We start from the raw sequence: 23265 nt of genomic DNA, 5'->3' as shown, positions 1-23265 counted from the left end.
CACGCGGACAAGCTCATTTTGCTCCTTAGACCGAGCACGGAACTGTTGATCTCTAAATAGAAAGTGTGGCGGTTTCCTGATGATCCTTGTTGGTGTTGTAAGTGCAGCTGATGCTGGGTGAGGGGCCTCCCTGTATGGGACAGACGCCGATTTCCCGGGACAGCGGGGGGTGGGGGGCGCACACCACACGGTACTTCATGGGAACTGGCAGAATTTGGGGAGCCATGCTTGTTCTTGTTCTGTTTCTTGTAAAACAAACTCTAAAGATGTGTTCTTCTAGGAGGAAGTCCTGTATAGCTTGTGGTTTCTTGTTGAAATGCAATCCAAAGGGGTTTATCTGCAACTTTATTGGTTAGGGCATGGTAGCCTTGGTGATTGTAGGACTGTCTGTTAAATTACTACTCTTGCTTGTTATAACAGCTTTTTTTCCTTTAGAAACGCCAAAGTTGGAAAAAACCCCCAAAACAACAAGGACAACAAAAGCCTGACGTTAACTCTGATCGAGAAACAGGTCCGAGGGTTTGGCATCACAAGGAAGGAAATAAGTTATCTGTAATCACTGCTCCTCCTTTCTGAAGCTGTAATAATGCGTTTTCTAAAGAAAAATGGACAGGGAAAACGCATTTTGTAAGGACTGCTGGAAAGATGAGTATTTTCCCACCTTGGGTAAGTGTGAGAAGCGACTTCAGCCTCAAGCTGCTGTGCCAGTCAAACGTGCGCGGTGCGCAGGCTCCGCTGCGCAGGCTCCGGTGCGCAGGCTCTGGGGCACAGGCTCCGGGGCACAGGCTCCGGGGCGCTGCCTCCTGCACAGTGAGCATCTTAAGTACAACAATTAAAAGCTTTTAACCGAAATAATGAGATGCTGCCTTACAAATGGGAAGGGTGACGTGTTCCAGCGCCGTTCTCAGCGTTGGTGCCCAGCGAGCCGTCTGTGCTGCATGGAAAGCTGCGTGGCCTTGACCTCCCCGAGAAACCTCCCCATGGATCCTCAACAGGGAGTGACAAGGCAGCTGCTCCAGGGTGTATTTCTAACGGGAAGCCTCTTATTCCCTTGGATTTTTACAGTGAAATATGTGGGATTGAAGTGTGATGCTGGAGGAATAAAGGTTCTTTAGATGGCCCAATCTATTGTTTAAATTCCCAGGACAAAACATTTCATGTATTTGCATAACAAGGAGCCACCAGTTTACTCAGTTGAATTGTGAATTGTGAAAGCCTTTGAGTTTGTAAGTTAATAGTTTTCTCAGAATTGCCGTATCAAGGAGAGAACAGCCGATCATTATTCTTTTGTGCAGGTCCCTTATCTGTTTGGGTTCACGCTGTCCCTGTGAGTTGTGCTGCCATTTGTCAGGGGGAAGATATTTCCAGCTCATTTGTGTTCTGTCTGGCAGGGCCCTGAACGCAGTAATAGACCCTCATGGTCCCAACCAGCCTCGTTGGACCTTCACCGCAGCCTCCGCTCCCTGCCGCCAATGGAGGTTTGTCCGTCTGCAGGTCCATCGCAGCCTCTGCATGGATGGGGACCTTGTTCACCAGGACTGAGAGCCACAGGTGACTCCGGTGTCACCACGCGCCTGTCTGGTGACCTAGGGGTCTCTGTGCAGCCCCGTGTGATGGCTCCACTCCTGTCCTTCGGGGAGCAGCTGGCAGCTCTGGCTCTGGTTGCTCACACCCGGCCATTGTCATTGTCCAAAAAGGTGGTGAAGTGGAGTGTCCATTCCTGGAGGCATCAAACCCGGCTGCAGGCAGAGCTGGGCCCCTGCTCCGGCTTTGCGTGATCATTTCCAAGCCCTTGGCTCCATCTCCAGAGGTCTCCACCAGCCTCTGCTGCTCGTGGTTGGTGTTGCTGATGCTCCAGGACCGCTCGTCCTAACCTGGTGGGGATGACGAGTTTGCCTCCCCTCTGCGTGTTCCAGGCGGAGCTGTCCCGTGTCTCCAGAACAGCTTGACAGGGCTGTATTCAGTCCGAGGGTGCGTGCCCTCCGTCCTGCCGCAACACCAATAGAAATTGTCTCAAGGACTGAAAAAAGACATTATACTGAAGTAGCTGTTGTTGAACTGCTTCCCCTTTATAAAAATGATACATTTAAAAATATAATCATATGCTATGTAATCTGGGAAACCTCATAGCTGAACATCATGATCCAACTAGAACACCCTCTGAACCCAGACATCCCTTTGCCAAAACCTTCCTATGCTTTAATACTCTATATGTTGCATAACAATTTGTCTTTAGTTGCATGTCCTGTTTGTGCTTCTCCATTGGGTGTAAGCTCGTCTGATGGTTTTTAATCAGGAAATGGTGGAACTGACAGCCCCCAGCTGGCGTTGCGCACAAGCCAGGCTGAGACCTGTAGCTATTAATCCTGCAGAAGGAGCACGTTGAATTCCCGCTGTTCATAATCTCCCGTTGGAACCAATATTGGTTAATGACTTTAATGGTATCACACTTGGCAAAAATTAAACACATCTTTCATCCTTTCCTAAAGCTATTTCTATTTTAAGGCATTGTAGATAAGGAAGCAAAGTGGACAAAGAGTGATATTATATGTTGAATTTAAGGGAATACTGTAAAAATGAGTGAGCTGTGCTGGCAAATCTGATGGCATTTGTCCAGTGTTACTTAACTGGCAAAGAGACAGTCCCTCAGTTCTGACAGCCGGATGATTTTGATGACAGTGTGATGGTTTGTTGAGCAGGGGTACAATAAGTGGTGGTGTAAAGCGCTTGTTCTCATATGGTGACAGGGAAAATTTGCTGGGTTTTAGGGCTGGTGCAACTTTGGCAGCGAATGAAGTGTTACATCTTCGGAGGCAGAAGCAATTCTGTGCTTCCTTCCCAGGGTAACAACTACTTTACATGGAGCTGGGGACGCCAGGCAGCGCCATCACCGCGTGCGTTACAGAAATGATGGAGCCACCAGCCTTCAAAATCATTGACCTCGTCTGACAACCCTGAGGGCCCGAAGGTGTGATCTAGAGAGCTGGGATTGTGCCTTCTGTGACACCTGAGTTCGGTACGGCCTTTTCTCTTGAGGGCAAATGGGTTGAATGCCATTTGGAAAGTGGGGGGTTGGTTTAATTGTCTGTGTCTCTATTTGAAGCAATGAGCTGTTCACTCTTCCTATGGGTAAGTGGGAGACATCTCAGAGAGAGACAAACAAACAGCTCGTGCGGGTGTGCAGGGGTGAGACGCTGCTGTGCGATGGGCTCGTGTTGAACTTCACGTTGTCTCCCAATTGTCACCGAAAGGGAGGGCTCGGGTCTGCTTAGCTTCGCAGGATTTATTGTGACAACACATAAAAGCACGAACGCGGTGGTCATATTCGAGCCACCAGCAAACACGAGATACCAACTATAAACAAAGAATGTTCTTTGCCTTTATGCTTTAAGAATATGAAGATACGGTAAACATTGCTATTTATCCTTAAATAATAGCTGTGTTGTGGGAAATCTTCCATAAGTGGCCTGTCTGCTTGGGAGGAGACAGTAGAATATGTTCTAAATGTCAATTAAGACAGTGTACAGAGTTAAAAATGGAAGAATGGGTTCAAATGGGTGTTGCAGGTTGCACACAGAGGCTTGTTCAGGTGCAGGCAAATGTAGCTTAGATCCCACAACTGGGAAGTCAGACCATAGGTAAAACTAAACCACATGTGATCATGTCCAGTTTCAAGTACAGTTCAACATTATTCCACTACTGGGCTTTCTTTTTTCACCCTTTTTTCTAGCAATAGAAGACGCGGTTCTGTATTTGTGTCTGGCTCAGATTTCCTGGTGTTCTGTCTCATTTGGGAGTGAAGCAGGGACACAGTACCATGCTTTAATGCATTCACAGATCTCAGAACTGAGTTGTGAAAAACCGGAGTCGTAAGAAATGAGTAACTTGGCTGAGGCATCATCCAAACAATGGCAGGTGATTCACAATGAACTGCAACGTCAGCCCAAGTCGTTATTTACATACACTGCGCATCTAAAACCAGTGGTAGTGTGTTTGGCTGCTATTTTCGTGCTTCCAAGTTGTCCCTTCCCATTTCACCTTGCGAGAGATCAGGAGAACATCTCGTGGAGTCTGAAAATGCCACGTTGGGGCAGCCCTCAAGTGATCTGACCCGCTCGGGGAAACGCTTTCTTGGCCTCTTAACAGGCTGGTGGCCAAATATCTCTGTGTGTTCTCTAACGTGTTGTTGTGTTTGTGAATGGGTCTCTGCTGGATGAAAACAGCCTGTCCACAGATGCTTATAAGCACTTTTTTCCTTGTTGCATGAGGTTTCTGCTTGGCTGGTCCAGGACTTGTGGCTGGTCCAGGACTTGTGGCTGGTCCAGGACTTGTGGCTGGTCCAGCTTCATCCTGGGCCTCTTCAAAGCTCCTGTCTGGTGCCAAAAGTGACGCATCCCCTTAGGGGACACATAAGCAGCCGTGACCCCGAAGCAGCAGCCCCTGCTGAATGTTTGTGCTTCAATAATGAAGATCTCAAAGCTCAGTTCTAACTCTGAACTTGGCAGCCCATTCAAAACCCATTTTTTTCAAGGCCTCACATCGACACTGGAGCTTTCAAGACCAATGTTTTACAGCTTTTAGCCCTTTGCTAATAATGAGTTTTACAGCTTAATAAAAGCTCCAGCAAAGTGGGATCTACCTGCAATTTCTGTCAAGTCACTGAAGAGTCACTGATTTTATTCAGGTGTTATCAGCGCTACAAAAGCAGCTTCTCAACAATCTGCTATAAATGAACTGTTAGCTTAGGAAACAGCTTCCCATTACGTGTTCTTACATAGTTACTTTTTCTATCCGTGTCACATAGTTTGAGTTCAACTGCAATCTCGTTCACTCGGTTATAAAGAGCTTTCAATACCGTTTCTGTTGCCCAGACAGAAATTAGCAGTGGGGAGGTTCCGCAGAACCTCCCTGAAAATGCGTGATCTTAGCAGAATGGTTGTAAAAACCTTCCAGATCCTCCGGTTCAGAGGAGACCGGGACTCTGGATGACAAAAATGACAAGTCAAACTCCCTTGCTTTTCTCCATGTTCTAGGGGGGTATTTCAGCGCCCAGTGCACAGCTGAGCTCTCTGCGGAGCATTCCAGACCATCACTCCTTGTGCCACATTATGCTGTGTTGTGTAGATATGTGGCTATTTGCTGGTGTGCAGCTGTAATTTGAGTTGCGTGTGGGTTTGTTGGGCTCAGACAATGGCAGGAAGAGACAAGTGTTCTGTATTTAACAACCAGAGCAGTGTGAAAGTAATAGTCAAGAGGTGCCAGCTGGGGACGGGGCCACTCGCCATGGGCACGACTGGTGGGACAAATAACTCAGGGCCATGTTGAGAAAGCAGCGCGGGCAACCAGAACGTTCCGGAGACTTTAATTCTTTAAGAAGAGAGAGGGAGATAAGAGTTAAATCTTGAAATACTGAAGAGCTGGTTGGAATGTGTGACTGTAAGTGCAGCTACGTGGAGACCTGGTTTTATGGAGAAAATGAAACACTGTCATTGCAATGTAGAAATGTCCCTTTCGAAAAAGTAAGCAGCCTGGAAATGGAGAGGAAGTCAGTCCCAAATCAAACTGCAGCGGTTCTACTCTGCCAACTGTTGATGTTACGAAACAGCAAGGAGAAATGCTGTAAACAGCGCTGTGTTGGAACACTGAATCACCCAGCCTAACTTTTCTTTTAATTGGGCTGTCTGCCGTGTCTGCAGTACCCATGCAAACGCAAAAGGAAGCAAAGGAATATATTAAAGTGGCTAATTGGTAGCATGGTGGCAGTCTGCCCTTCCCATTCTTCGTGTCAACAGAAGTCACGACAGCCCCGTTCCTCACTGCCGGGTGTCCTTTGCTGTTGGTACATCTGAAGCCACCGGCACCGGGTGGGGAATGGGGAGAGGGGCTGTGCTGGCACAGCATCCTTGGGGCAGCACGGAAAGTTGTTCTGGGACAATCCTCCCTGCTGGGAAGGGAACAGCTCTCTGCTGCACAGGAACCAGCGGAATTTGCCATTTCTGTGTCATATTTTAACTTATATCACTTAGAGATGTAGTAACAAAATTCGGTGAGAAAGAGGAGCTCTGAGTTTCAGAATCTCCTTTTATCTTTATCGTCCCATGTTTGTAGCAAAAACGCAGGAGGTTTCATAGGGAGGGACCCCAGGCAATGGGGCTGGTGGTGGTGCCTGTGGGTTCCATGGGGCCGCGGCTGCCGAGGAGGGACAGACAGCCCTGCGGACGCTCTAAATGATGCGAATGCTGTAAACGCTGCGAATGCTCTGAATGCTGCAAATGTTTCCTCTTCTCTGGTTGGGCTCTCGCCTGCGTTGTGGACTTGCAGCGAAAGACATTCAGCTATTTGTGTCCTTCAACCTCTGTCCTGAAACCCATTGATGAAGGAGCGCGTTAAAGGTGCAGGAGTCAGTGTGTCCCTGCAGGAGCCGCTCCTGGCTGGGGTTCGTGTTGTGAGGCTGTAGGCAGCAACAGGGGTGCAGAAATTACACCTAAATGCAGAAGGAGGGACGCTTCTGCCCCTGTTCGGTCATTCCTGGCTTGGCTGCTACAGAATTGCAGGTTTTGAGTTAAAGAAAGGAAAGCTATGTAAGCCGAACCCCAGCAGCACAGAGCTCTGCTGACCCCGGTCACAGAGAGCTGCAAGAAATGCCTCTAAGAGTCTTTGTTATAGCTCCAGATTTAATTTATATTCATTACAGTTTTTATCTGTGCACAATTTAGCCCAGCCTTGTGAACGTTATTAGCTGCTGGATTTAATTGTCAGGATTTGTACCAAAATGTTGCTGTTTGACTAATTAAAGTCTGGCCAAGTGCACAACATCAGGCCTTGGGCTCTTCCGCTAATTGCGCTGAGCTTTCTACCTGTTAATTTATTGGGATAAATATTATCAAAAGGCTTTGATAATTAACAAGTGTTCATGAATTGTACCTATCACCTGTCACCATCCTCTGCGTGTTTCCAGACCGGGAGCTGAAGCATTGTCCTCTCTAATAGCAGTTAACATGCCAAGCGGGGCCTCTGAAAGGGGAAACAATGAGGCTGAAAGGTGGGCTCTGGAAATCAGGTGGAACCGCGGGGTGGTGGGAGCGCTGGGCTGGCGCCGGGGGAGCGTGTCCAGGTCTCAGCCCTCCAGCTTCCCACGCGCGATCCCGTACGGATCAGTTCTACGGGAGAAAAATCGAGGTAATGTTAATCTTTGCTTTGCTTGGTGGTGCGTAGCCCCGGGTAAAGGGCAGTGTGTTGTTTCTGAGAGCTTTGAGCGGATTTCAGAGGTGACAAGAAAGAAAAGCTTGAACCGAGCCCACCAGGGGGAACATTGTGACACTGTGGCTGTGCCGTGTGCTGAAGGCTCCTGCTCTGCCCAAGCAGCCCCTGTGCTTGTTGTGCTGCACAACGGGGCTGAAACCGTCTGGAGATGAGACACCTGCTCCTGCTCTGCCCAGCAGCCCCTGTGCTTGTTGTGCTGCACAACAGGGCTGAAGTCATCTGGAGATGGCACCGCCACGCGAGTGGTGCCACTGAGATACCGCACCACGTTCTGCGAGCACCACGTTCTGCGAGCACCCAGTTCTGCGAGCACCCAGTTCTGCGAGCACCCAGTTCTGCGAGCACCCAGTTCTGCGTGCACCCTGTTCTGCGTGCACCCTGTTCTGCGTGCACCCTGTTCTGCGAGCACCCTGTTCTGTGTGCACCATGTTCTGTGAGCACCCTGTTCTGCAAGCACCACGTTCCGCGAGCACCACGTTCTGCGTGCGCACATTTGATGAGAAATGTCCTGTGGTATCTAGAGATGAGCTGAGGTTTCCTAGTGCCAGAGATGCTGTATAAGACTTCTCTGGCTTTTGAAACCGCACTTTCCCCCTTTGCTAGAGCTTAGAGTTTACTCGATTTTCAGCTGCTTCACGGCATTAAAATTGGCTTCGGAGTTTAATTTTAAATAGATTAAATTCTTGACTATTGTAATCTTTACAGTAAATGCACATAATCTAGCGTAGCAATTTTCTTTGGTTTTGCATCTTAAATACCTTCACATAGATAAAGCAACACTTGGTACTTTTGTTTAAGAAAACAAGCTCGGTGATGATGTATAAAGGAGCTTTTCTTGCCTGGTTCCTTCTGACGTGTGTGCTTTTTCTTCCTTCAGCAGCAGGAGCACTGAAGGCTTCCTTGACTGATGGGCTCATTCAAGACATCTCAGAGGTAGGTGGGGAAGGTAACTATTGACTTAACAGATGATGGTGGCTGGTGGGAACCAAAAAGATGAATGCATAGCTAAAAATGACACCTCGGATCTTGAAACATGGGGGTTTTGGGGCTGTAAATAGTCTCTATTTAATACAAAAAAAAAGGTGAAGCTGAACCTTAGTAATAATTCTTCAGCAGCAATCAGTCTGTGCTGGAATATTTTTGTAATCCTAGCTATTGATCTTCTGAAGAGCTGGTGTGTTTGAAATAATTATTTCAAAGAAAGATTGAAGCAAAAGCATGATTGTCTGTGCACAAGTTTTTTCATCACTTCAATATATGCTCATTGTAGAAATGTTTCCCTCAAAAGAGGTGAAGATCGTCCCCAGCATCCAGAGCTGCTTTTCTTCTGCTCCATCTGCCAGAAGTGTTGCAGCTGGCACAATTCATTAATTCTGCTCAATCTGTGTTCTCCTAAACCAGCAATGAATCTGATAATCGGCATGCTGGGTTTTGAACATACGGTTTTCTTGTTGCTCGGAGCTGCTCATTGAGGGTCACCATGCAACATGGTGGTGTTTCCCAGTCTTTCTGTGGGGAGATGGAGCACCCAGCAGCACGTGGACGGTGTGATGGGATCCCCGTCTCCTCGGTAGGAAGCTGGTTAGTGCTGGTGCAGCTCACGGGAATCGGGCACCGTCTTCAGCCGTTATCACCGACATCAGCTCAGCATCTCTGCGTGTCCTCCAAGCTGCAAGTCCACCAGGTAAGTCAGTGCAAGCAACAACCTTCTGGTTTTCCACACTCTTGAGAAGCCCGTCAGCATCCAGAAAGCCGATCTTGGGAGGTACTGACCCTAAGTGGGGATACAGGAGATGCTGCTGTGCCTGAGACGTGTGCAGAGCAGTGAATACGAGTGACCGGCTCTGCTGCTGGCTGACGGGTTTGGTTTTGTTGATCAAATAACACCAACAAGAGGCCAGTCCCATCACCTTCCTGGAAGGAGAATCCTCCACCGGCCACGGCAGCCCTGGGACATCGAGCACAGAGGAGGGAGGAATCCGCACCGGGGCAGCCGGGAGCCCAGGGGACATGGGGTGAGGAGGGGACACGGGAGCCGTGAAACGGGGAGAACGGAGGAGCCGAAGGAGAGAGAACTGCGTGCCAGGGAGGAGCTTGTGTAAACTGCCATAGATGCAACTGTGGATAGATAGAAACAGGGAAAAATACAGGTATTTATGACCACCTCCATAACGCATTATACTATTGTTACAACCTTCAAAAACATACTGCCTATCCCTCCTCCTTCTTCTGAAAATTATTATTTCACGGCAAAGCCCCAGTCCTACAAAAGCTCCTGATCCATAATTCATGTAAGCGCAGGATTCTGTGCTGTTTTTCTGTCCCCTTGCAGCTCTCCCCGGAGGACTCCAGGGAAATCCGTTTATCAGGGGCAAAGCAAAGCTTTGTTTTCCCTCTCCTCCTCACAAGAAGCTATCACTAGGTGCCAGCGTTCGGAGCAGCGTGGGAACGGCCCCAGGACCCCCATCCTGCCACGTTCCCGACAGCTCTCCCACGAGTGACAAACTGCTGCCGCCTGCATCTCCACATGTGTGTAATATTAACAGCCTGTTTGTTCACCCTCACATTTTCTTTAAATGTGTCTCGGTGGAATTGAAACAACGCGCACAGTATTTCTGGGAGGAATAACAGGCAGGTGACTTAATGGGGAGAAATCCACCTCCTCCTTTGAATACCCATCTTGAGGCTGCCGGTGAATTCACACTTGGTAATGGGCTGAGAGCAGCTGGGAGCCCGATCCTGACCCCAGGGTTGCCCCCATGTGTGGGTGAGCGATGGGGACACATGGATGGAGCTGCTGGCTCTATGACGCCTCCCTGCTGTGCCCACAGCACCCCATGCTCCCGGGGAGCAGTTTCCAGTGCGCTCAAAGCGAAGGGAAATCCTCACCTCAAATCACTGCAGACACCCCGCTGCCCCCGCCTCACACAGAAAGCCAGCAGGACACCTTACCCACACTCCGGTCCATCCTGCACAGGGATTTTTATTGCATTTCTTTTCCCTGTGTCCTTTTCATGTACCCACATTATTTTGCACGCAGCATGGAAAAACAATGAGGTTCCTTCAGATAATTGTATTATTTCCTCTGCTAAATGTAGATTAGCTTTCTCCGATGATTATTGAGAAAAATCATCCTAATTTAGACTGCTAATCTCAGGTTTGTGGGCATTCATACAACTCCTACTGTCAATATAGTTAAAAAATGACTGTATGTGTGTTATTTGAGAAGCCGGCCCTACCGAGTTCAGTTTGCAGCCAGAGGGATCTGTTCCGTTGCCTTCACTGGCATTTCAGCTGCTTTTCGGTGGCCTGTTAAACCCGTGTGCTGCTGGGGATGGTCTCGATGCCACAGAACCAGGGGAGGATTTGGGAAGCTGGAATTCAGTTCTGAGGTTCCACATCAATACATTTCCCAAGTACCAGGAGCAGACCAGCCTGTTTCAAACAGGAACATTGGCGAGTAGGGACCCCTGTCCCGTGGGCTCAGCTCAGAGCACAGCAGCCAAAACCCACCAGCCCCTTTTTCTCTCTTTTTCTGGTGTTTTTCACATGCACAAAGGTACATTGCTCAATTCTTCACTATTTCAATCGTTTTAATCAAGAGGCATTACCAACCAGGCAGGGCGCAGAGTGCCTCCTCTTCGTTGCTGGCTGTTGAACGTGTCATATTTCCAATCTAAAATCCCAGATAATTAGCTAAATGTACCCAAGGAAACCCTAATTTACACAAAGTTGCTGAAGAATTGTTACACTCATTTAAAATTAGCTAAATAGGAGCATTTTCTGTTCTGCCGGTGCTGACACCCTCTGGAAATGGTGGAGATGTGGCTGTTTGCTGCAGGGACAGGTAAAGCACGACCTCTGTGTTGCTGGGGCATGTCCTTGCACCCCAACGCGCCCGCAGGGTCTGCACACGAGGGAAGGGAGCTGAGCATGAATACGGCAAGTTTTTGATCATATAATTGACTTCTTTCTCCTCCCCTCCCCTGTGTGTTGAAACACCTGTAAAAGTGTCTTACCCTCTGCTGGAAATAAATGAGAGAAGCAGTCGCTAACACCCAATTATCTCAAACTGGGAGAAACAGTTGTGATTAAGGTTTTAAGGCAGCCTTCAAGCAGGCGTCGCTGCAGATGTAGGGTGTGGGGAATGTGGCTATAGCATTGACTGGAGAGGCGGCTGGGGTAATTAAAGAGGTGTTAGCAGACGGGGATAAAAACAAGGGATGTGGGAGAGCGGAGAAGCCTGTGAAGCAGCTGTTGATGGAAAAGTGGGGAACTGTGCTGGAATGGAGATGTTTGGAGGAGTGGTCCAAGGCCACCAGCTTTTGAGCAGAACAGGCACGGCTGGGTACAAGAGCCTGTTTGCCTTCTTTGGGGAGGGAGAGAGGGAAACAGGGTCACTGAAAGCTGGTTTAGAGAGAAAATTGAGCATTTCCAAGTGTGTTTTCATTCTCCTCTAGAGCAAACCCAAACCGTTCCTTGCAGGCTCTGTGCTGGACTGTGGTAGAGGCTGCACTGGAGCTGATCCGGGCTCTGGCCTGGGCCAGGTCCTGCGGCAAAGCCCTGGGCTCGTGTAGTTAAACACGCATTTGATCAGGGGAGGGCTGACAGTGTCTGGGTGGTAGAGCTGTTCATCTGACAGGCAATAAACCCGGGCTGAGCAGAGCAGGGGCCCTGAGCCTCCCCTCGCTGCCATCCCTCCCTGCAGAACCCCCGTGGACAGTCTGTCAAGGCAGAATGGTTTATTTCTGTCCAAAACGTCCCAGGCAGCGCTTGCTGTGCTGCAGCCGAAGTGTCTTTGGTGCGTCCATTCTGTGTGCGGAGACCTAAACACAAACCCGTGTCTGTCCTCAGCTGAGCTGCTCGCTGTTGAGCTCCAAAGCAGCCCAGGAGCTGGAGCGGAGGGGCTGAGGTGGCTGTTCCCAGCCGGGGCTCCCGCGAACATCCCCAAATAGGCTCTGAGCATCCCCAAACGGTCCATGATGGGCACAGAGGCTGCTGGTCCTGCCGTTTCCCTGCAGGGATGTGCGTCAGTCTTGGCCAAGACCTCGGGCTCGAGCGCGGTGAGGAACACCCACTGCAGATGTGGTCTCGAGAGGTAACAACACCCGCCTTGTGCATGCCTGCTTTTAGCGGTCCTTGGCACAAGGTGCTCTGGAACCCTGAGTTCTGCCCAAATCCAGGAGCTGAGAACTTGTTGAATTTTTCCACCACCCCCCTGAAATCCCACTCTTGTCTCAGTGCCAATTTGCACTGTTTGAAGCCTTCTCCAAACAGCTCCCTACCTCTTGGAGGCTGAGCAGGTGGAAAGAAGCAATCCATGTCCCCTTGGTGCTTGTTGTGACCTGACGTACCTGGTACACTCCTGGCTGCTGGAGGCAACTGCAGCAGCTCAGGTGCCTTTTCATGACACTTGCTTTTCTTGTGAAAGAAGCAACACGTTACTCTTTCTCAGTAGCAAACCCCACCTTCCAGAGCTCGAGGGATTCACTGAAATTGCCAACACGCTTTTGTCGAGCACCGAAACACTCGGAGGGTGGGAGCCGGGGAGCAGCATGGCCACGGTCCCCGCCGGGCTCGGGTTGTCACTCCCTGGTGACATCCATCACAACGCGTGTGCCAGGCCCGGAGACACGCTGAGCCAGAGCAGCGAGGGAGCAAAGATCCCACCTCATTTTCTGCAGGTATTTTGCAGTCAGAACAGGCAGAGCTTCATTTTGTGTTATCAGATCTCGGATGTGTAGAAGATACCCGGGCCAGGACGGGCGATGCTGGCAGAGGACTCTGCTGTTCGTGCTGTGTTATGGGGACAAGGACACGGAGCGATGTGCCATCTAACCCAACACGTTGAAGGCAGGAGGGGCTTTGGTGGTGCTTAATGGATTGGCCTTTAGAAACGCTGTTTGCCCCTGGGATGACGCGCTCACCCAGCCGAGTGCTCAAAATGAATTAGGCTGCGTAATTTCAGGTTGCCTTTGAGTCAAAGAAAGTTTTTGGAGATTCATCCTTTATTTATTGACTTGTTTTCTTTTGCTTCAGAGAAAGAAAGGGAAATTTCCTGCAAGATTAAAAGAGAAAATAATAAACCACTTTCCATCTTGCCTGTAAAAAGTGCCTGAGGATTTTTATGAATTCTTTCTTACAAATTGCCAGCGAAGTTAATTGGAACATTGGACAAAAACCCAGATATTTTTTCCTATACATGAATTCTTGCCTTTGCTTTCCTAAGTGCACTCGGTGCTGCAGTGCTGAGAGCGTCCCTGCGCAGAATAAAAATGCGTCGCTTCGGGAAAGTTTGTTGTTTCATTTTGGGTTTTTTTTAAAGCAACAAAAAGCAACCCTGAATTGCTCAAAATAATTCTTGCATTGTATCCCATTGGCAAAAGGCCAATGTACCTAAGGGGTACAAAAAAGACAAAGCAGCTCTCCTTTCTCTAGTGAAGCAAATTGGAGCCATAAGCAAGGACAAGGTTTTGTTGTGCCCTCGGCCCCGGCTGGGGCTGAAAGCACCCGATGTTTCACGCTTCCCTTTTGCTAATTCTGGTGGCCATTTCCAGGTACCAGGGATCTGGCCTTTCAGAGCCTCCTGTGCCTGGTTGTATCTGCATCTGCTCACAGACGTGGTCAATTTATCAGATGCCTCTGCTGGGAGAGCGCTGGGTTTCCTTTGGGTCTGGCTCTCGCAGTGCTGGAAGAAGCGATGATCCGTGCTGCGAACAGTCAGTAGGTAACAGGTTTCAACATGCTTTGCTGCATGGGAATTACAATGGCACGGCAGCTGTTATCATTCATTTAGGGACACAGAGACCGACTGGATAGGAGTCAGCCTCTAAGGTGAAATCTGCTCCATTATTTTCAATAAGAGATGTGCAGAGCATAAACAGGTTGGTATCTTCAATAGAATCAGCAAAAAGAGCCCTGGATTAACTGCTGTGTAATGGCCTGCCTTATTTACAACAGCTCTGGATGTGCACTCGTATAACAAATGTCCCCACGTTTAACAAGTGTCCCCAGCTGCCGCGGGGCTGGTGGCCCCGATGGGCTGCAGGGCTGGGGCAGTAAATCGCCCCTGTCCCCCGGGCTCCTCTCCTGGCTCAGCCCAAGGTTCGTGCAATTTATGTCAGCCCTTGGCAAACAGCTTCCACACCGATAAACCAGGGTAAAAATAACTCCTGTCTCCTTCCTGCTGCCTGATTAAGGCTTTAGGGTCAGGATTCTCTCTTAATAGTTGTGTCCTGTAGCCGCTACTGTATGGTCCAGTCTCAGGGCTGTTTTCATATGGATGAATACAATCACATGCAGGTTGGCTTGGGACTGGTTGGTACGGTTATATCCCAGTCGCATTCTTGAATGGCAGCCAAGGTTTCTTGCCTGGTAAAGAAAATACATAGCAGCAAGTTTTATGACTTACTGAGAGTATGGCAAAGGATGCAAGGTGGAAAGTCTTTCCTAGGGCGGGTTCGTTTTCATGTGAATGCGTGGCATTTTAAAATGAAAAAGTCATCTATTTTCCTGATGTGCTGGAAAGCGTATGGGGTGTGTTTTCAGCACCAGGGACTCTCTCTCGTCTGCTGCTGTGAACTTGCCTGGCTGGGCTGACAACGCACTGCCTTGGATCTGTGGTTGCTGCAGTGCCCAGCTGGCCCCAGGGCAGCGCGATGCTGGGGCAGGTACCGACTGCAGCCGGCTCCCCCACAGAAAACACGTTTAGGGTGCGAGGGGAAAGAGCGCGGGGTGACTGGGGAGAAGGAGAGTTGGGTACCACAGTCTGGCGGCCACGGGATTAACGCTCAGCTGCTTTTTGTCTTGCGCAAAATACCCAAGAGATGAGGAGCTAAAGGCGCCGGGCGGTGACTGCACCAGTGAGTGTGCGGTGCTGGCACAGCCGCCTCAATTGTGTCACTGGCTTTTGAGCATGAGCGGAGCTGTCAGCCAGCCGTCAGCGAGGGGCGAGAGACGTGCCTCTGGTTCTGCCCCTCAGGATGCTGCCAATGTGTGGGGAGAAGCGGCGGCCCTGCCGTGGGACGCGCTGGCGTGGGTGGATCAGCGTGTGGGGACACGACAGTGGCCAAAAGCCCCACGGCAGGGAGGGACCGACCCGGCTCCTGCAGCATCTCGGGAGGGCAGAGCCCCCCGAGCTTTGCCCAGCCCGGGGCTGCAGGGCTGAGCGGAGCCGCCTGGGGCGGCCGGGCACCCTCATCACCCCATGGCCCAGCTCCACCTACTAATTATTATGCGGTTAATACAAAACCTTGCAGTACAATTTTCCATTTTTAAGCAATTTGGTGGCTTTTTGAATTCCTTTTCTCTTTGGGCTGGTGGGGAAGGAGAAATGGTAACACCCAACTTCTGTCCCCTCCGCCAGCCTGGGCGGCTGCGTCGCTCCCGCTGCTCGTGCCCTATGGAAGGGAAACGGTCCAAATTCTCTGCTCACACACGGTGTTCGTGTGTCCTCCCTTGTGAATCCGCTCCTTTACCTCCGGGCTCAGGTTTTGGAGACAGCTTGGCCCAAACTGAACACACCGCATTAGCTGAAGTGCCTTGTTTGACATTAACACGATCAATTTTGGTATAATTTCTGCCAGGCCTTTATCATCTGCATGCTGATTGCTGATATTCACCTCCCGTACACCCAAGCGAGGTGCGAGAGCCCTGTAATCCTTTTCTCTCGGCACATTAGTGTAAAGCCTCATGAATCTCTATTAAATTTGAGAGAGAACATGAAGATGGTTTGCAGCTGCCTTGTTGATTTTATATTTCCTCTCATTGTAGTGCCTTGCCGTGAAGCTGAGAATTAAATGGCTAATAAGGCATCTGCTCCAAGCAGGAGCCTCAAGATTGTGACAAAAACAGCTTACATCAGGGTTTGGATTATTGGTTTTTCTTGCCATCATATAATAATGTTATTAAAATCTTTGGGATACCCGATGAGAGGCCGTGGCTGCCAGAGCCACCTTCGCTGGCAGAGCCCACGCGTACGCAGCACTTGGGACGCTGGAGAACACAAGATGGACCGACTTATTTTGACTCGTGTGCAGAGGAATGAGGCTGTTTTCCAATAGTTTTTTTAAAAATGTTAAAAAAATATAGTGTCGGACCTGTCATTTTCATGTTCCTTTGAACTCCAAGTTCATACTAATTCAATTAATTAAAGCTACAGCTTGATGGAATGGGTCTTATCCATTGTGACTCTGGCCTTCGTTGCTGTGATTAGCAATGCCTTGCAGATAAGTTAGCTTTTCAGATATGCTGGTCATTGCTTCTGTTGTTTCCAGTTAGAAAGCGTTGCTTATTTCAGGGGTCACAAAATCACTGGGTCTGCTACAGTAATGTGCTTAGAAAAAAGCAAATATTTTTCTTATTAATGAAATTGCATCCATTTTCATTAAAATAGCTGTGACCCACTTTGTTAGAACATTTTCCTATTTTTTTTTTCCTTAATGGGAATTTACTGTAGGCCGGTAACACACACTTTTAAAGGGGAGGTGTAGGTACTAATGCACTGAACTGCCATTATAGGCAAAATGAAGCTCGGCTCATCGCTTCCAGAAATGAGGCCACTTTGGCTTTCCAAGTTAAAAAAAACATTGGCAGCAGAGTGATGATGATCCCATGCGTGAAACAGGGTCTGTCTCTGTTCTGTGCTGTCCATGGCTTTGTACAAAAGCCTTGTCTGCTGGGCACTTCTGAAGCTGGATGTTCAACTGTTTCTTCCAGGTGTTCCAGATGTGGTCCCAGAACAGAGATGCTGTGGCAGCTCCGCGCTGCTGCAGAGGACGGGCACACCCGAGTATTCATGGTCATTCTAATGATTAAACCCTCATTAAAGTTCACCTTGACCATCTTCAGCCCCTAAGTTTTTCAGTGCAGTTCTAATTAATTTTTAAATGAAGACTATCTCTAATAAGCAACTGTGTTTGCCGGGTCTTTGGCTGCATTGAAATCAAACCAACGCATACGTGTGTTCTTTCTTTTCCTTCCCTCTCCCTCAGGCTTAGCGGGCAGACTCAGCCCAAGGGTAATGTCACCAATACAGGGATTAACTAGACCCACATTTTGTAGTAAACTTAAATACCATCCGAAGAACTCTGCAAGAGATTTTCCATTCTGCCCTAAACTTCTCGCACTGTGTGAATGAGAAGGATGCATGTGTGTACCAGCAAAGGCAATTTTGACAGTTCCTGGTGGATTCGCGTGATTTGGCACTGCCTTTTTCTTTTTCTGCAGATGAAATTCACTGTTAAAATGGGAATTTTCTTTAAAATCGTTCCAACACATAAGCTTGTCTCTGCTGCTTTCGAATTTCTCACATAAACACTGAGGAGGAGGCTGGTGGGGACTGATTTTGGGGAGACTTGCCTGCTTTTCTGGGCCCTGCAGAAGGGGCCGATCCTCCCTGGTCCCCTGTGTCCCCTCCAGCCGCTGCCTGCAGACTGACTGAAGTGCTGTCAGTGGGTGGATTGCACAGGTACATTGCACTCCTATAAAACTCTGAGGATGGAAAGAAGCGCACGCTTGTTGTCTCTCAGCAAGTCCAACGGTCCCATCTCTGCCTGCTGCATGCTATAACCCTTCCTCTAGCTTTTGATTTCCCCTCTCCATGGAAAGAAAGAGCCACTAAAGCCTGTGGGGTCATTTCCTGCCCCCTCCAGAGCGTGGGCTCCGGGTGAGTCTGTTTCCCCAGGGACCGTGGACGCTGGCACCGGGCAATGAATGCAGGGCTGGTCCTCCCTTCGTCTTCACGAGACAGCCCTGCTGAGCACTGACCCTCCAGTGCTGGTTATGGAAATTATTTGCATAGCTAATTGCTGTTTATTGCTTATTAAAAATGGATTTTGTTGCCTGACCTTGAAGTTGTGCAAAGGTCTGACTTACAAGAAAAGGATGTTCAAAAAACCAGAGAGTCTGAGTGTCTGTCGTCTCAGCTCATGGTTTTCAAAGTGGCTACAAAAAGTTTTCCCAGTGACCCGACAGCACTGTGCTCTGCAAACACTGTGCAACCTGCTTCTGCTGCTTTCTTACTCTGGATCTCCCACAGTTTTACACATGTGAGCAAGTATCCGTGTTTCTCATGCTGCCGTTAACTCCACAAGACCATCAATTCTTCATCTCTTCTCAGTGGAGAGTCTTTGTGCCACGGCCATGTCCCCTGAGATGGAGGTAGGTACCTCAAGTCCAAGATGGATAGTCCATTTGCTTCCATTTTAAACATCTAATTCTGCTTTCAACAAGACTGGTCTTCACCCCTTCCCCTTTGCTCCCATCACGTTAGCATTAACCACCTTCCACGTCTTGTCCCTTTTGGTTTTAACATGCTCAGATTAACAATGACTATGTTCAGTGGGTAGGAAAGAATATATGTATTCCACTTGACTTTGCTAGTGCTCTTCAGGTCAATGGGAAGAAATTTTTCTGGTGATAAAGGGAAAGGCCATTTAAAAATAAAGCTGTGACAGCCCGTGCTGCTAGCACATGAACTGAAAGGATGAGTTGATTTAACTCACCTCCTAAAATACTTCACTATCTGTTTCTAGTCACAGCAAGCGCATGTCTGGCCCCATCAGCTCTCAAAGAGGAGGGTGAGGTTGGTGACCAAGATGAAGAGCAAGGGAGAGGCTGAGGGCTAGTTGGCCTTCCTGGCTGCTCACCTTCCCATATTCTTGCAACCATTTCTCCTTCCTCTTCCCCTCCCCGCACTTATATTTTTATGGCATAAGATGTTAAATCACACGGTAGAAAATCATGAGCTGTCTGAGCCAGGGGCCACGACTCAGGACAAAGCTCCCACAAAGGGCTGAGGCTCGTGCAGTGCTGCGTGCTGGCCCGGTGAGGATGTCCTGATAGCATCAGGTGAGGGGGGAAATGGAACAGGGCGTGACATCCATGTCGGGCATGGACAGGAACCCATGATGGGGCTGGCTCGAGGTGGGATGAAATGTTCGGTGACCGCAGGGTATCTGAGAGCTGCACCTCTGCCATCTGCCTTCAGGTGCGCGGGGAAAGTGAGAGGAGAGAAAGGCACAGTTCAGCCCCCCTTTGTATTGTAGAACAGGTATAAAACACAGACGCTAGGAGCCCGTCTCCTGCCCTGGGAGAGCAGCGAGTGCTGAGTCTGCTCAGGTGCCGACCCACGCGCTCTCCCCGCTGACCCTGCGCTTTATGTGCTCGGGCTCTGCGAGGTGGCGATTGCTGGAGCTCCGGGTGTTGCAGCAGCTGGTAACAGACAAGACAAAGCCTCTGAGCTCAGCGTCTGCTTTGCTTGTCACAACCTGGGCTGATGGGGCCGTCCTGCGATGCGGGGCCACTTAGTCTGTCCCAGGGTGATGTCCTTGCTGTCCAGGGAGCTGTGCTGCCTTTCGGTAGAGACCGAGATGCTTCTTTGAGAGCCACAAAACAGAGCTCTTAAAACATACACGCACTCACCAAATCCCCGCAAAGCTCTGTGCAAGGGATTAGAACTCCTGACACAACTGACCTGAACAATTCAGCTCCACTTTGGTCTCACTACTGGCACTCAGATTTATCGCACTTGTTTCTCCCAGCTCCACAGCCATTGCTTACACTGGGAGATGCCGTGGTACCCAGAGGATGCTCAGGATAAGTGAGGATCCGGGAAGACACTTCAGTCTGTGGCCAGCTAAGAGTCCTCGAGTGGTCACAAAATTAAACAAGATTTGTACCTTAAGTACCTGAAAGTCTCATCAAACAGAACCCCTTCACACAGGATTTGTGATTTATGTTGAAGTCTCTGAATTTAGCTCTTAAACTTTTGGGTATCAGACTGATGTGCCCATTCTGAGGAAGGCTCAACAACACATTATATAGCAGCTTGTCTCTTGCTGTTTACAATAGCATTCAACAGGATTTAAATTAGCTTCAGCACTCTAATCGTGTTGCTTTTATAACAGCAGCGAGATAACTCCCAGGCGTTGGTTATGTAGCCTCTGAGGGAAAGAGATTTCAGATGCGTTCAGCAGAAATGCACTGTGTGAGCCATGGTTATAATTTCATTAACGGGATGCTACTCAGCTCCTACTGGGAGTCTGAGCGACACCACCTCACTCTCCATAGGAGATTAGCATTATAATGGGGATTAAGCGCCTTTCCTTGCGTTCACACCAGCTCTCCAGACTGTAGGAGGCTGAGCTGTGGGAAGATGTGATTTTTCAGACCTCTAGCCCAGGATGGGACCCATGCAGGAGGTGTATTGGGAAAGGCCGAGTTGTGCACAGCTCCGGCCTGGGGGGTGCGCGGGGACTGGACTGACCCGGCCCTGGTCCAGCAGGTCACCCAGCGCACAGCTGTGCCTGAACTTCTCCACCCACGAAACACAGCGACCATCCCTGGTCCTCCCATCCGCCGCAGAGCCCTGATCTCTGTGCAGGGAGGACATGTCCCAGAAAGAATCAGGTTTTAGCACAAATTTAGCTATAAAACACCAGGCCAGCAGGAGCTTTGCTCATATTTTTAAACAATAAAGCCATGCATTTTTGGTAGAAAGCTCCAAATAGTTGCTTTGTTGTTATTTTTTAATGAACAGCTCAATGCATTTTGAAAAGCAGGAAATAAATTGGTGCCCTTTGCCATGTATATAAAGCCTTCAGCAGCGTTAATTACAGCAGCAGTCTCCTAATGCTCCGCAGGTGGGGGCCGCTGCCCCACACTCAGATTTTTCCTAAGCCACACCTGCCGGTTTGTAGACCTGGGGATGGGGATTTGGAGGCTCTGGAGGCTCTGGCCTGTGTGATTGCTTAATATGGAAGAGCTGGGGCAGCTCGGGGCAGTGATGGCATCCAGAGGGAAAAGCCCCTGAGACATTGCAGCAAAGGCTCCCAGCACGCTGGGGCTGCTGCTCTGACCCAGCTCTGCCTCGGCTGGATCCTGCCCGGCGGAAGAGGGGGACACGGAGCAAGGGGACACGGAGATGGGGACAGCATGTCTGGGGGTAAATGGCACAGGTAAAGCTTTGTGTGTGTGTTGTGTAATTTCTCTGGGTGTATTAAGTGTAAAGGTAGAGGTGAGAGTGAGACAGGAAAGGGGGAAGTGATCTGGAGTAACATATGTGTCAGTAGTGAATCAGAAAGTGATTCTGGTTTTTCAGGGTGGAATGTTTTTTCTATAAGTCTTTTTCTACAGAAAGTGATGATTGTTTTAAAATGATTTTGTTTTTCCTTTCCAATAGAAGTTCCTCAAGTATCTAACCCTTTCAGATAAGAAAAAGCCTCTAGCAAGTGCTTTCCTAGCACTTCAAGTGTGTTTATATATATTTATATATTTATATATGTATATATTTATATATATATTATTTTTTCCTGTAAGCTCCACACTGGGTTTCTGGGATGCATGTCTTGTATTTGTTGCTACTCATTTTCGGGGGGTTTGTTCGCTGGCTGCTGCGGTGGTGACAGAGCTGCCGTCTGCTCCCTCCCTGCTGCTCCACAACACTGGAGCCTCTTCCCCATCCTGGTGCTGCAAACAAGATGGGTTTTGGTTGTGACCAGGGGATAATGTGTCCTGCGGCTCTGCCCAAGCGAAGTGCTGCCTGTGAGCTGCGTGCAAGCAAGTTGTAGAAACTCCCGGGTTTCACCATCGCCTCTTTGTTCTATTCCAATAAACTAGAAAAACCCTCTGGGGGCAGATTTTCTTCTGCCACTAAATGCCCCCGGTCCAGCTGCTGTGGGGTCAACCTGGGCTGTGCAGCTCCCCTGAACTGCCTCCTGCTTGTTATTTGGATAGACAATGGAAATACTCGTGTTTTTCAGTTGGCTGCAGTCAGTGGTTGGGGTTCACGGCCCGTTGGGAAGGTGAATGCCTTCTCAATCTCTCCTCCTGAACATCTCCTCAGCCCCTCTGCTGATGGCACACTCAGCGGCTCTCTTTCCTCTGCCCAAATTGTGCATCTTTTACAACAACCTTTCGAAATAAATGTTCTAACTGCTAAATCTTTGTGACTGTTCTTTAAGCATTAGAATGAAGGAAAAGTGTTCTGTTTTGGCAAGATTATTTGAAGGGGAGGACAATGAGAAGTTACCTTAATTTCTCTGGTTGTTGTAGATGGTGGGTTGCTTTGGGGGTTTCTGCTAGTTTCTAAAAATCAAACTCTTTACCCATCAAATTCCCGTTGATACATTACTGTGCACTTCTCCTTGGCACCAAAGGGGTCTTCCTACCTTTCAAGTCTCTGCAGCAGCCGCTGTGATGCTCCTGTCTTGAAGCAAATATCAGAGCAAAGCAGACAGGCAGGACACGGCTAAGTTTGAGAACAGTTTTATATGTTCTGAAGTGTGTGTCCTTAGGCACGTCTCTGGAGCAGGAGGTGTGATGGCGTGAGGAATTTCAAATCAGACCTCCACAGATCTCTGATTTTTCCAAATAGGGTTGTATTTTTTCTGAAGGCTAAGGAAGTACTATTTTTTTTTTAATAGGAAAAGCTTATCAGAGGGATGCAATAGCTTCTCCACATCCAGTATCTGTGCAGAGCAAAGTACGTGAAAGATAAATGTCAGGAGATCTGCTTGTCTCTACCTGTCCCTTAACTCCAGCTGCCCCTGGTGCACAGGGACAAAGGGCTCCTGGCTGGGGCCTCGGCTGCGTGTGGGGTCACGGCAGGGTGGGCTCATCCCGAATGTCCTCCCCATCACCCTGAGCACGTCCCGGTCCCACCAGCCCTGTGCCTGCTGCTCTCTGAGCATCTTCCCAGGAGGGATGAGACGAAGCCCCATCGTGGCCATTGTCTGAGTGACTACGAAGTGCCACTAATTGAAGGAACCACAAACATATGCGAGCTCCTGTGCTGAACTAGCATTCTTGCACAAATTAAATTACAAATAGGAATAAGCCTGATTGTACCAGACAGCAATTAGTATGTCTTTGCTGTCTGGAGACAGGTGGTTTGTGCTGGGCTGGACAGTCGCTCTGTCCCCTGGGAGGGGACTTGTGTGCACTGAGAGCTCCTGGGGGACAGTTCTGGTGGCTGGAGTGCCTTTGGGACAGCGTGTGTCG

At 49.2% G+C, this 23265-nt stretch overlaps 1 protein-coding gene across 3 annotated transcripts in view; it reads left to right on the top strand.

The window, feature by feature from the left end:
• Positions 1-8806: 8806 nt before the first annotated feature.
• ULK1 (unc-51 like autophagy activating kinase 1) overlaps positions 8807-23265 on the top strand; it is a 161484-nt gene continuing 147025 nt past the window's right edge. For all 3 annotated transcript variants that reach the window (XM_080355137.1, XM_080355136.1, XM_080355138.1), the window contains exon 1: positions 8807-8810. The gene's annotated coding sequence lies outside the window, so the exon portion shown is untranslated. The remainder of the gene's footprint in view (positions 8811-23265) is intronic.

This window comes from Nesoenas mayeri (genome assembly GCF_963082525.1).
Source record: "Nesoenas mayeri genome assembly, chromosome: 17".
NCBI classification, from domain to species: domain Eukaryota; kingdom Metazoa; phylum Chordata; class Aves; order Columbiformes; family Columbidae; genus Nesoenas; species Nesoenas mayeri.
Note: the sequence above shows the minus strand (reverse complement) of the source record. Positions and strands in the feature narration are given on the sequence as shown.